Source organism: Nerophis ophidion, linkage group LG09 (assembly GCF_033978795.1).
Source record: "Nerophis ophidion isolate RoL-2023_Sa linkage group LG09, RoL_Noph_v1.0, whole genome shotgun sequence".
NCBI classification, from domain to species: domain Eukaryota; kingdom Metazoa; phylum Chordata; class Actinopteri; order Syngnathiformes; family Syngnathidae; genus Nerophis; species Nerophis ophidion.
Genome location: NC_084619.1, coordinates 65,162,556 through 65,172,914, shown reverse-complemented (window position 1 = coordinate 65,172,914; position 10,359 = coordinate 65,162,556). Strand labels below are relative to the sequence as shown.

The window sequence follows — 10,359 nt, the reverse complement described above, 5'->3', positions numbered from 1 at the left end:
GAACTTTGCGTTATTTGGACCACTTTACATGGAACTGTATTCCGACAGTTGGTGTTCCTGCCAGCTCTCCCTGCCCTTTCCACCTGGTGGATGGGGCGGCATGAATGAGGAGACTTTGAAGGCACACAACACGACGACGCCAGCGACGGCAGGGAGGCGGTGCACCCTCAGTCGTCAGAAAGGAGTTCTGAAGAGGTGTTACCGCGTCTTCCTCACCAGATGAGCTTTGATGGCGTTCTCCACGTCATCAGACGCTTCCTATGAAACATAACAGAGCCGTGACTTCCGATGTGCTTTCATTTCTGTAAATTGTATTCCCCAGTTCTGCAACACCTTCACAGGAGGCTGCTAATTGGGAGGGGGCTGACAATTCTCAGAGATGGGGGGGTAGAGAGGGAGGACAAAGAGGAGAACGCCGACATCCCGCTCTCGTCTGTCAGCGATGCTCCCGGCAGATTGGCTCGGGCCGGGCGCACCGAGGCTGACAGACTGCAGGCGGAGGTGCGAGGGAGCTGTCGATGGCGCGTCTTTAACTTCCAACTCCTCCTCGTGACGCCAGCAGACTATTTCGGGCGGCATCAGTATGCAGCGCGTACCACTTTGACTCCAGGAAGTATGACGAAAAAAAAAAGGTACATGAATCCAACATGGCTAAAAACATTTGTAATCAATGTTGTTTGCATCCAGGCAGCACTACTAACTATCCGTCATTTAGCTGGGGACACCCTACAACTGCCTCTAGGGGTCCCCACACCCCACTCTATGTATTTATTTGGTTTGCCTTTTCTTTGGCCCACCCCTATAGTCATTGTCGCTACCTACGGAGAAACAAAAACAGCAGCTATCTATATCTTGACCAAAATAACAATGACTTGTGTGTTGTTTGTGAACAGTTGCTAATGGTTATGTGCGGTAAAAATGTTCATGAACTCACCTTAGCCTTACATGGCTCTAAAAGTAGCTAAGCTACAAGAAAAGGTACTCGTTCAAAAAGTAGCTAAGCTACAGGGAAAACTACTTGATCAAAAAGTAACTAAGCAACAGGAAAAACTATGTGTTAAAAAAGTAGCTAAGCTACAGGAAAAGCTACTTATTAAAAAATGTGTTAAGCTACAGGAAAAGATACTTGTTAAAAAAGTGGTTAAGCTATAGAAAAAACTACTCATTAAAACAGTAGCTAAGCTCCAGGAATAGCTACTTATTAAAAAATTAGTTAAGCTACAGGAAAAGGTACTCGTTAAAAAAGTAGCCAAGCTACAGGAAAAACTACTCGTTAAAAAAGTAGCTAAGCTACAGGAAAAAGTACTCGTTAAAAAAGTAACTAAGCTACAGGAAAAGCTATGTGTTAAAAAAGTAGCTAAGCTACAGGAAAAGCTACTTATTAAAAAATTAGTTAAGCTACAGGAAAAGGTACTCGTTAAAAAAGTAGCTAAGCTACAGGAAAAGCTACTTATTAAAAAATGTGTTAAGCTACAGGAAAAGGTACTCGTTACAAAAGTAGTTAAGCTACAGGAAAAGCTACTTGTAAATTAAAAAAAACAGCTAAGCTACAAGAAAAGCTACTTGTTAAAAAAGTAGCTAAGCTACAGGAAAAACTACTCGTTCAAAAAGTAGCTAAGCTACAGGAAAAACTATGTGTTAAAAATGTAGCAGAGCTACAGGAAAAGCTACTTATTAAAAAATGTGTTAAGCTACAGGAAAAGGTACTCGTTAAAAAAGTAGCTAAGCTATAGGAAAAACTACTCGTTAAAAAAATAGCTAAGCTACGTGAGAAGATACTCGTTAAAAAAGTAGCTAAGCTACAGGAAAAGCTACTTGTAAATTAAAAAAATAGCTTAGCTACAGGAAAAACTACTCGTTCAAAAAGTAGCTAAGCTACAGGGAAAACTACTTGTTCAAAAAGTAGCTAAGCTACAGGAAAAATTATGTGTTAAAAAAAGTAGCTAAGCTACAGGAAAAGCTACTTATTAAAAAATGTGTTAAGCTACAGGAAAAGGTACTCGTTAAAAAAGTAGCTAAGCTACAAGAAAAACTATGTGTTAAAAAAGTAGCTAAGCTACAGGAAAAACGACTCGTTTAAAAAGTAGCTAAGCTACAGGGAAAACTACTCGTTCAAAAAGTAACTAAACTACAGGAAAATCTGTGTGTTAAAAAAAAGCAGCTAAGCTACAGGAAAAGCTACTTAATAAAAAACTAGTTAAGCTACAGGAAAAGGTACTCGTTAAAAAAGTAGCTAAGCTACAGGAAAAACTACTCGTTAAAAAAGTAGCTAAGTTACGTGAAAAGCTACTCGTTCAAAAAGTGGTTAGGCTACAGGAAAAACTACTCATTGAAAAAGTAGCTAAGCTACAGGAAAAGCAACTTATTAAAAAATGTGTTAAGCTACAGGAAAAGGTACTCGTTAAAAAAGTAACTAAGCTACAGGAAAAACTACTCGTTAAAAAAGTAGCTAAGTTACATGAAAAGCTACTCGTTCAAAAAGTGGTTAAGCTACAGGAAAAACTACCCATTAAAAAAGTAACTAAGCTACTGGAAAATCTATGTGTTAAAAAAGTAGCTAAGCTTCAGGAAAAGCTACTTGTTAAAAAATTAGTTAAGCTACAGGAAAAGGTACTCCTCAAAAAAGTATCTAAGCTATAGGAAAAACTACTCATTAAAAAAGTAGCTAAGCTACGTGAGAAGCTACTCATAAAAAAAGTAGTTAAGCTACAGGAAAAGCTACTTGTAAATTTAAAAAAATAGCTAAGCTACAAGAAAAGCTACTTGTTAAAAAAGTAGGTAAGCTACAGGAAAAACTACTCGTTCAAAGGGAGCTAAGCTACATAAAAAGCTACTTGTTCAAAAAGCAGTTAAGCTACAGGAAAAACTACTTGTCAAGAAACAGCTAAGCTACAGGAAAAACTACTTGTCAAAAAGTGGCTAAGTTACAAGAAGCGCTATTCTTTAAAAAAAAAAAGTAGCTAAGCTACAGGAAAAGGTACTCGTTGAAAAAGTAACTAAGCTACAGGAGAAACTACCCGTTAAAAATGTAGCTAAGCTACAGGAAAAACTTCTTGTTGAAAAAGTAGCTAAGCTACAGGAAAAGCCACTCGTTAAAAAAGTGGCTTAGCTACAGGAAAAACTACTTGTTCAAAAAGTAGATAAGCGACAGGAAAAGCAACTTGTTAAAAACGTAGCTCAGCTACAGGAAAAACTTCTTGTTGAAAAAGTAGCTAAGCTACAGGAAAAGCCACTCGTTAAAAAATTAGCTAAACTACAGGAAAAGCCACTCGTTCAAAAAGTAGCTTAGCTACAGGAAAAACTACTTATTCAAAAAGTAGATAAGCTACAGGAAAAACTTCTTGTCGAAAAAGTAGCTAAGCTACAGGAAAAGCCACTCCTTCAAAAAGTAGCTACGCTACAGGAAAAATTACTCGCTAAAAAAGTAGCTAACCTACAGGAAAAGCTACTTGTTTAAAAAGTCGCTAAGCTACAGGAAAACTACTTGTTTAAAAAGTCGCTAAGCTACAGGAAAAACTACTTGTTAAAAAAGTAGCTAAGCTACAGGAAAAACTTCTTGTTGAAAAAGTAGCTAAGCTACAGGAAAAGACACTCGTCAAAATAGCTAAGCTACAGGAAAAACTACTCGTTAAAAAAGTAGCTAAGCTACAGGAAAAGCTACTGTAAAATGTAGTAAATCTACGTAGCTTAGCCAGGTGTTTGGTTTGTGACGTCTTCCAACATTGTTGTTAACCTTAATAACAGCCTTTGACAAATCCATCCTCTCCTCCTAAAGGCGGCACAAAGTAAATGTTTCTAGACTTTTCTTGCCGGGAAAAATAATGAGAAACATCTAACTTTCATGAGCGGCATCCGGTTTTTCTTCTCGCCTCGTCTCCGGCGCACTTGTGCATCCGTGGTGAATAAAACATGGCGTTCACAAGAGGCCGCAAAGAGAACCCGTGTCGGACTTGTTCTACAATCGTCTTTGAGCGAGCGGGGCGACGACTAGAGAAAAGAAAGCAGACACAAAGACATTGTCACGTGTCAGGTGTCAGTCAATAAGTGGCCGTTTTGATGTAAATATAAACAGAATACAATGATTTGCAAATCACTTTCAACCCATATTCAGTTGAATATGCTACAAAGACAACATATTTGATGTTCAAACTGAAAAACAGCAACACGTGACAAAGAAGTTGGGAAAGGTGGCAATAAATACTGATACATTTGAGGAATGCTCATCAAACACTTATTGGGAACAGGTGGGTGCCATGATTGGGTATAAAAACAGCTTCCCAAAAAATGCTCAGTCTTTCACAAGAAAAGATGGGGTGAGGTACACCCCTTTGTCCACAACTGCGTGACCAAATAGTCAAACCGTTTAAGAACAACGTTTCTCAAAGTGCAATTGCAAGAAATTTAGGGATTTCAACATCTATGGTCCATAATATCATCAAAAGGTTCAGAGAATCTGGAGAAACCACTCCACGTAATCGGCATGGCGGGAAACCAACATTGAATGACTGTGACAATCCATCCCTCAGACGGCACTGTATCAAAAACAGACATCAATCTCTAAAGGATATCACCACATGGGCTCAGGAACACTTCAGAAAACCACTGTCACTAAATACAGTTTGTCGCTACATTTGTAAGTGCAAGTTAAAGCTCTACTATGCAAAGCGAAAGCCATTTATCAACAACATCCAGAAACGCCGCCGGCTTCTCTGGGCCTGAGATCATCTAAGATGGACTGATGCAAAGAGGAAAAGTGTTCTGTGGTCTGACGAGTCCACATTTCCGATTGTTTTTGGAAATATTTGACATTGTGTCATCCGGACCAAAGGGGAAGCGAACCATCTAGACTGTTATCGACGCAAAGTTGAGGGGTGCATTAGTGCCCAAGGCATGGGTAACTTACACATCTGTGAAGGCACCATTAATGCTGAAAGGTACATACAGGTTTTGGAACAACATATGCTGCCATCTAAGCGCCTTCTTTTTCATGGACGCCCCTGCTTATTTCAGCAAGACAATGCCAAGCCACATTCGGCACGTGTTACAACAGCGTGGCTTTGTAAGAAAAAAAAGAGTGCGGGTACTTTCCTGGCCCGACTGCAGTCCAGACCTGAATACTCCATTTTTTATGTCATGACCCCGAAAGGGACAAGCGGTAGAAAATGGATGGCACATTTACATGTTATATGTTCATTAGTGTGCATTAATTGTTGCATGTAAAAAAATATATAAAAGTATATAACTTATTTTATTATACATCTATGAAGAAGCTTATTGGTGCCACGGACCAGTGGTTAGGGACAGCATGACAATTGTAATTCTAAACAAAAAGTTTTGGGGGGTTTTTTTCCCCTTTGAATGTTGCGTAGAACAAGTCTTTTGCTTGAAAATTGTTAAAAAAAAAAAAGTCCTTTTCTGCCCGAGTGCAACTCGGTGTGGAAGAAAGCCAAGGAGCCCTGACCCCAACCTCTTCAAGCATCTGTGGAATAAAGCGGTCCCCTGTAAGAAGAAAACAAATAAATAAATAAAGGGTTGGCGCAGTGTCTCTTTGTCGTGAGCAGACTTTTGAAAGTCACGACTTCCTGTCAGAAAGTGCCAGATTGCCTGAGAAAAAAAAAAAAAAAAGAACGGCGTTCTCTCAGGATGGAGGCGACCTTCCCACCTCGTCCTCAAAGTCAAGCAGGATGCAGAAGCTGCACAAGTTTGGCGGCGGGCCTTCCTAATCCCAAACGCAGACCTCCGTTTTTTGCCAAGTGGAAAATGGAACTGCAGATGTAGCATTAAAGGCCTACTGAAATTAGATTTTCTTATTTAAACGTGGATAGCAGGTCCATTCTATGTGTCATACTTGATCATTTCGCGATATAGCCATATTTTTGCTGAAAGGATTTAGTAGAGAACATCGACAATAAATTCTGCAACTTTTGGTGCTGATAAAAAAGTCTTGCCTGTACCGGAAGTAGCAGACGTTGTGCGCGTGACGTCACGGGTTGTGGAGCTCCTCACATCTGAACATTGTTTATAATCATGGCCACCAGCAGCGAGAGCGATTCGGACCGAGAAAGCGACGACTTCCCCATTAATTTGAGCGATGATGAAAGTTTCCTGGATGAGGAAAGTGAGAGTGAAGGACGAGAAAAAAACAAAAAAAGACGAGGGCAGTGGGAGCGATTCAGATGTTATTAGACACATTTACTAGGATAATTATTGATTGAACTTTCACAGTATCATGTTAGACCCGCTCGACATCCATTGCTTTCGTCCTCTCCAAGGTTCTCATAGTCATCATTGTCACCAACGTCCCACTGGGTCATCATTGTCACCGACGGTTAGGCCCCCCTGGGTGTGAGTTTTCCTTGCCCTTATGTGGGCCTACAGAGGATGTCGTAGTGGTTTGTGCAGCCCTTTGAGACACTAGTGATTTAGGGCTATATAAGTAAACATTGATTGATTAATAATTCTGGAAAATCCCTTATCTGCTTATTGTGTTACTAGTGTTTTAGTGAGATTACATGGTCGTACCTGAAAGTCGGAGGGGTGTGGCCACGGGTGTGGTGACCGCCAGTGTCTCTGAGGGAAGCCACGTTTCTCAACGAGGCGAAGCGAAGGCCAGCGTTTGGGCCGGGCTGAGATTTTTTTTTTTTTCCCCTCCTCCACGGTGGAGGCATCCCACGTTCGGGGGCGGCCAGTCGGAGGAGGCAAGAGAGTCCGCAGCTGCCTCTTTGACAGGTGCACGAGGAACGACGCAAGCTCTCCACTCATGTCTACGGTAAGAGCCGACTAATTACCACAATTTTCTCACCGAAACCTGCCGGTTGACAAGTGGTAGGGAACCGGTATAAGGGCTCCTCACATTGTTTATAATCATGGCCACCAGCAGCGAGAGCGATTCGGACCGAGAAAGCTACGACTTCCCCATTAATTTGAGCGATGATGAAAGATTCCTGGATGAGGAAAGTGAGAGTGAAGGACTAGAAAAAACAAAAACAAAAAGACGAGGGCAGTGGGAGCGATTCAGATGTTATTAGACACATTTACTAGGATAATTATTGATTGAACTTTCACAGTATCATGTTAGACCCGCTCGAGATCCATTGCTTTCGTCCTCTCCAAGGTTCTCATAGTCATCATTGTCACCGACGTCCCACTGAGTCATCATTGTCACCGACGGTTTCATTGTCACCGACGGTTAGGCCCCCCTGGGTGTGAGTTTTCCTTGCCCTTATGTGGGCCTACAGAGGATGTCGTAGTGGTTTGTGCATCCCTTTGAGACACTAGTGATTTAGGGCTATATAAGTAAACATTGATTGATTGATTGATTAATAATTCTGGAAAATCCCTTATCTGCTTATTGTGTTACTAGTGTTTTAGTGAGATTATATGGTCGTACCTGAAAGTCTGAGGGGTGTGGCCACGGGTGTGGTGACCGCCAATGTCTCTGAGGGAAGCCACGTTTCTCAACAAGGCGAAGCGAAGGCAGCCGTTTGGGCCGGGCTGAGATTTTGGGGGGCTGCCGGTCAAGGGAGGCAAGAGAGTACGCAGCTGCCTCTTTGACAGGTGCAAGAGGAACGACGCAAGCTCTCCGCTCATGTCTACGGTATGAGCCGACTTATTACCACAATTTTCTCACAGAAACCTGCCGGTTGACAAGTGGTAGGGAACCAATGTAAGGACTCCTCACATTGTTTAGAATCATGGCCACCAGCAGCAAGAGCGATTGGGACTGAGAAAGCAACGACTTCCCCATTAATTTGAGTGATGATGAAAGATTCCTGGATGAGGAAAGTGAGAGTGAAGGACTAGAAAAAAAAAAAAAAAAAGACGAGGGCAGTGGGAGCGATTCAGATGTTAGTAGACACATTTACTAGGATAATTCTGGAAATTCCCTTAACCCTTAATGCAGTGGTCCCCAACCTTTTTGTATCCGCGGACCGGTCAACGCTTAATAATTTGTCCCGCGGCCCGGGGGGGTGTCCTTTTTTTTTCTTTTCTTCTTTGTCATGAAAAAGGGACGTTTTTCTCATGAAAAATTTAGTTTTTTGTGGTTGGTGCACTATTTGTAAGTGTATATTGTGTTTTTTTTATGTTGATTTAATAAAATAAAATAAAAAAATATATATATATATTTTTTTGCAATAAAAAATTAGTCTGCGGCCCGGTACCAATCGGGCCACGGCCCGGTGGTTGGGGACCACTGCCTTAATGTGTTACTAGTGTTTTGGTGAGATTATATGGTCGTACCTGAAAGTCGGAGAGGTGTGGTGACCGCCAGTGTCTCTGAGGGAAGCCATGTTTCTCAACGAGGCGAAGCGAAGGCAGCCGTTTGGGCCGGGCTGAGATTTTCTTTTTTTTCCCCCTCCTCCACGGTGGAAGCATCCCAGGCTCGGGGGCGGCCGGTCGGAGGAGGCAAGAGAGTCCGCAGCTGCCTCTTTGACAGGTGCACGAGGAACGACGCAAGCTCTCCGCTCATGTCTACGGTAAGAGCCGACTTATTACCACAATTTTCTCAACAAAACCTGCCTGTTGACATGTGGTAGGGAACCGGTGTAAGCGCTCCTCACATTGTTTATAATCATGGCCACCAGCAGCGAGAGCGATTCGGACTGAGAAAGCGACGACTTCCCCATTAATTTGAGCGATGATGAAAGATTCCTGGATGAGGAAAGTGAGAGTGAAGGACTAGAAAAAACAACAAAAAAGACAAGGGCTGTGGGAGCGATTCAGATGTTATTAGACACATTTACTAGGATAATTCTGGAAAATCCCTTATCCCTTAATGTGTTACTAGTGTTTTAGTGAGATTATGTGGTCATACCTGAGAGTCGGAGGGGTGTGGTGACCGCCAGTGTCTCTGAGGGAAGCCACGTTTCTCAACGAGGCGAAGCGAAGGCAGCCGTTTGGGCCGGGCTGAGATTTTATTTTTTTTTCCCTCCACCACGGTGGAGGCATCCCACGTTCGGGGGCGGCCGGTCGGAGGAGGCAAGAGAGTCCGCAGCTGCCTCTTTGACAGGTGCACGAGGAACGACGCAAGCTCTCCGCTCATGTCTACGGTAATAGCCGACTTATTACCACAATTTTTTCACCGAAACCTGCCGGCTGACAAGTGGTAAGGGCTCCTCACATTGTTTATAATCATGGCCACCAGCAGCGAGAGCGATTCGGACTGAGAAAGCGACGATTTCCCGATTAATTTGAGCGAGGATAAAAGATTCGTGGATAGCGATATTGATACTGAAGGACTAGAAAGGAAAAAAATAAAATAAAATAAAAAGCGACGACTCCGGGTGGCGGCAGTGTGAGCGTTTCAGATGTAATTAGACACATTTACTAGGATAATTCTGGCAGATCCCTTATTTGCTTATTGTTTTAATAGTGTTTTAGTGAGATTGTAAAAACATACTTCAAAGTCGGATGGCTGCGGTGAACACGCCGGTGTCTCAGAGAGAAGCCGAGGAGCCAAGCTCACAGCTGCCTATTTTTTTAAATTGTATTTATTTACTAGCAAGCTGGTCTCGCTTTGCTTGACATTTTTAATTCTAAGAGAGACAAAACTCAAATAGAATTTGAAAATCCAAGAAAATATTTTAAAGAGTTGCTCTTCACTTGTTTAAATAAATTGACAAACTTGGACTTGAATTTGTTTTGCTTCTTCCACGCAAAGGATGATTGGCACGAGCCAGACGTGAATGTAAGTACATATTGGATTTATTTAAACACTATAATACAAAAACAAGAAAACAAAGGGCGCGCACAATGGCGGATAACAAACTAGACTATACTCAAACAAAACACCACAATGGCATTACTATATACAAACGAACAAAATATACTAGCTGTGGCACAAAACAAAGCAAAAACTTACGTGGTATGGACCAATTAACAAACAGCGTGGCAAGGCATGAAGGTAGATGAAGGACAGGTAGGTGCTTGGTCATGAGGGTAGGTCGGTAGGTCAAGCTGCCAGGACGAGGACAGAAACGGAATGCTTTAAATAATGACTATGATGATGATTACTAACAGGTGTGAAACTTGGAGACCAGGTGGAAACTAATGAGTAACTATGGAAACAAAACAAACCAGGAAGTGCAAAAGGCAAGAACTGAATGTCCAAAAAAGCAAAACATAACATGACCAAACATAACAAAAACACAACATAGTCCTCAGGCGTGACATAATTTTTTATTTTTTTTTTAACTTTTCTTCTTGCAGTTTTAGAGAAAAAAATTAAACCTTAAAAATTATTTTAGGATTTTTAAACACATTTTTTACCTTTTAAATTCCTTCCTCTTCTTTCCTGACAATTTTAATCAACGTTCAAGTAAATGTATTTTTTTTTTTGTAAAGAATAATGAATACATT

At 41.5% G+C, this 10,359-nt stretch overlaps 1 long non-coding RNA gene across 1 annotated transcript; it reads right to left on the bottom strand.

Moving 5' to 3' along the window:
- Nucleotides 1-5,285: 5,285 nt before the first annotated feature.
- LOC133558855 (uncharacterized) lies at nucleotides 5,286-9,958 on the bottom strand. Its single transcript, XR_009808039.1, has 4 exons — nucleotides 9,863-9,958; nucleotides 8,562-8,652; nucleotides 8,242-8,472; nucleotides 5,286-5,499 (listed from the first exon to the last, which is right to left on the bottom strand). It is a non-coding gene; the product is annotated as an uncharacterized LOC133558855 (long non-coding RNA).
- Nucleotides 9,959-10,359: the final 401 nt, after the last annotated feature.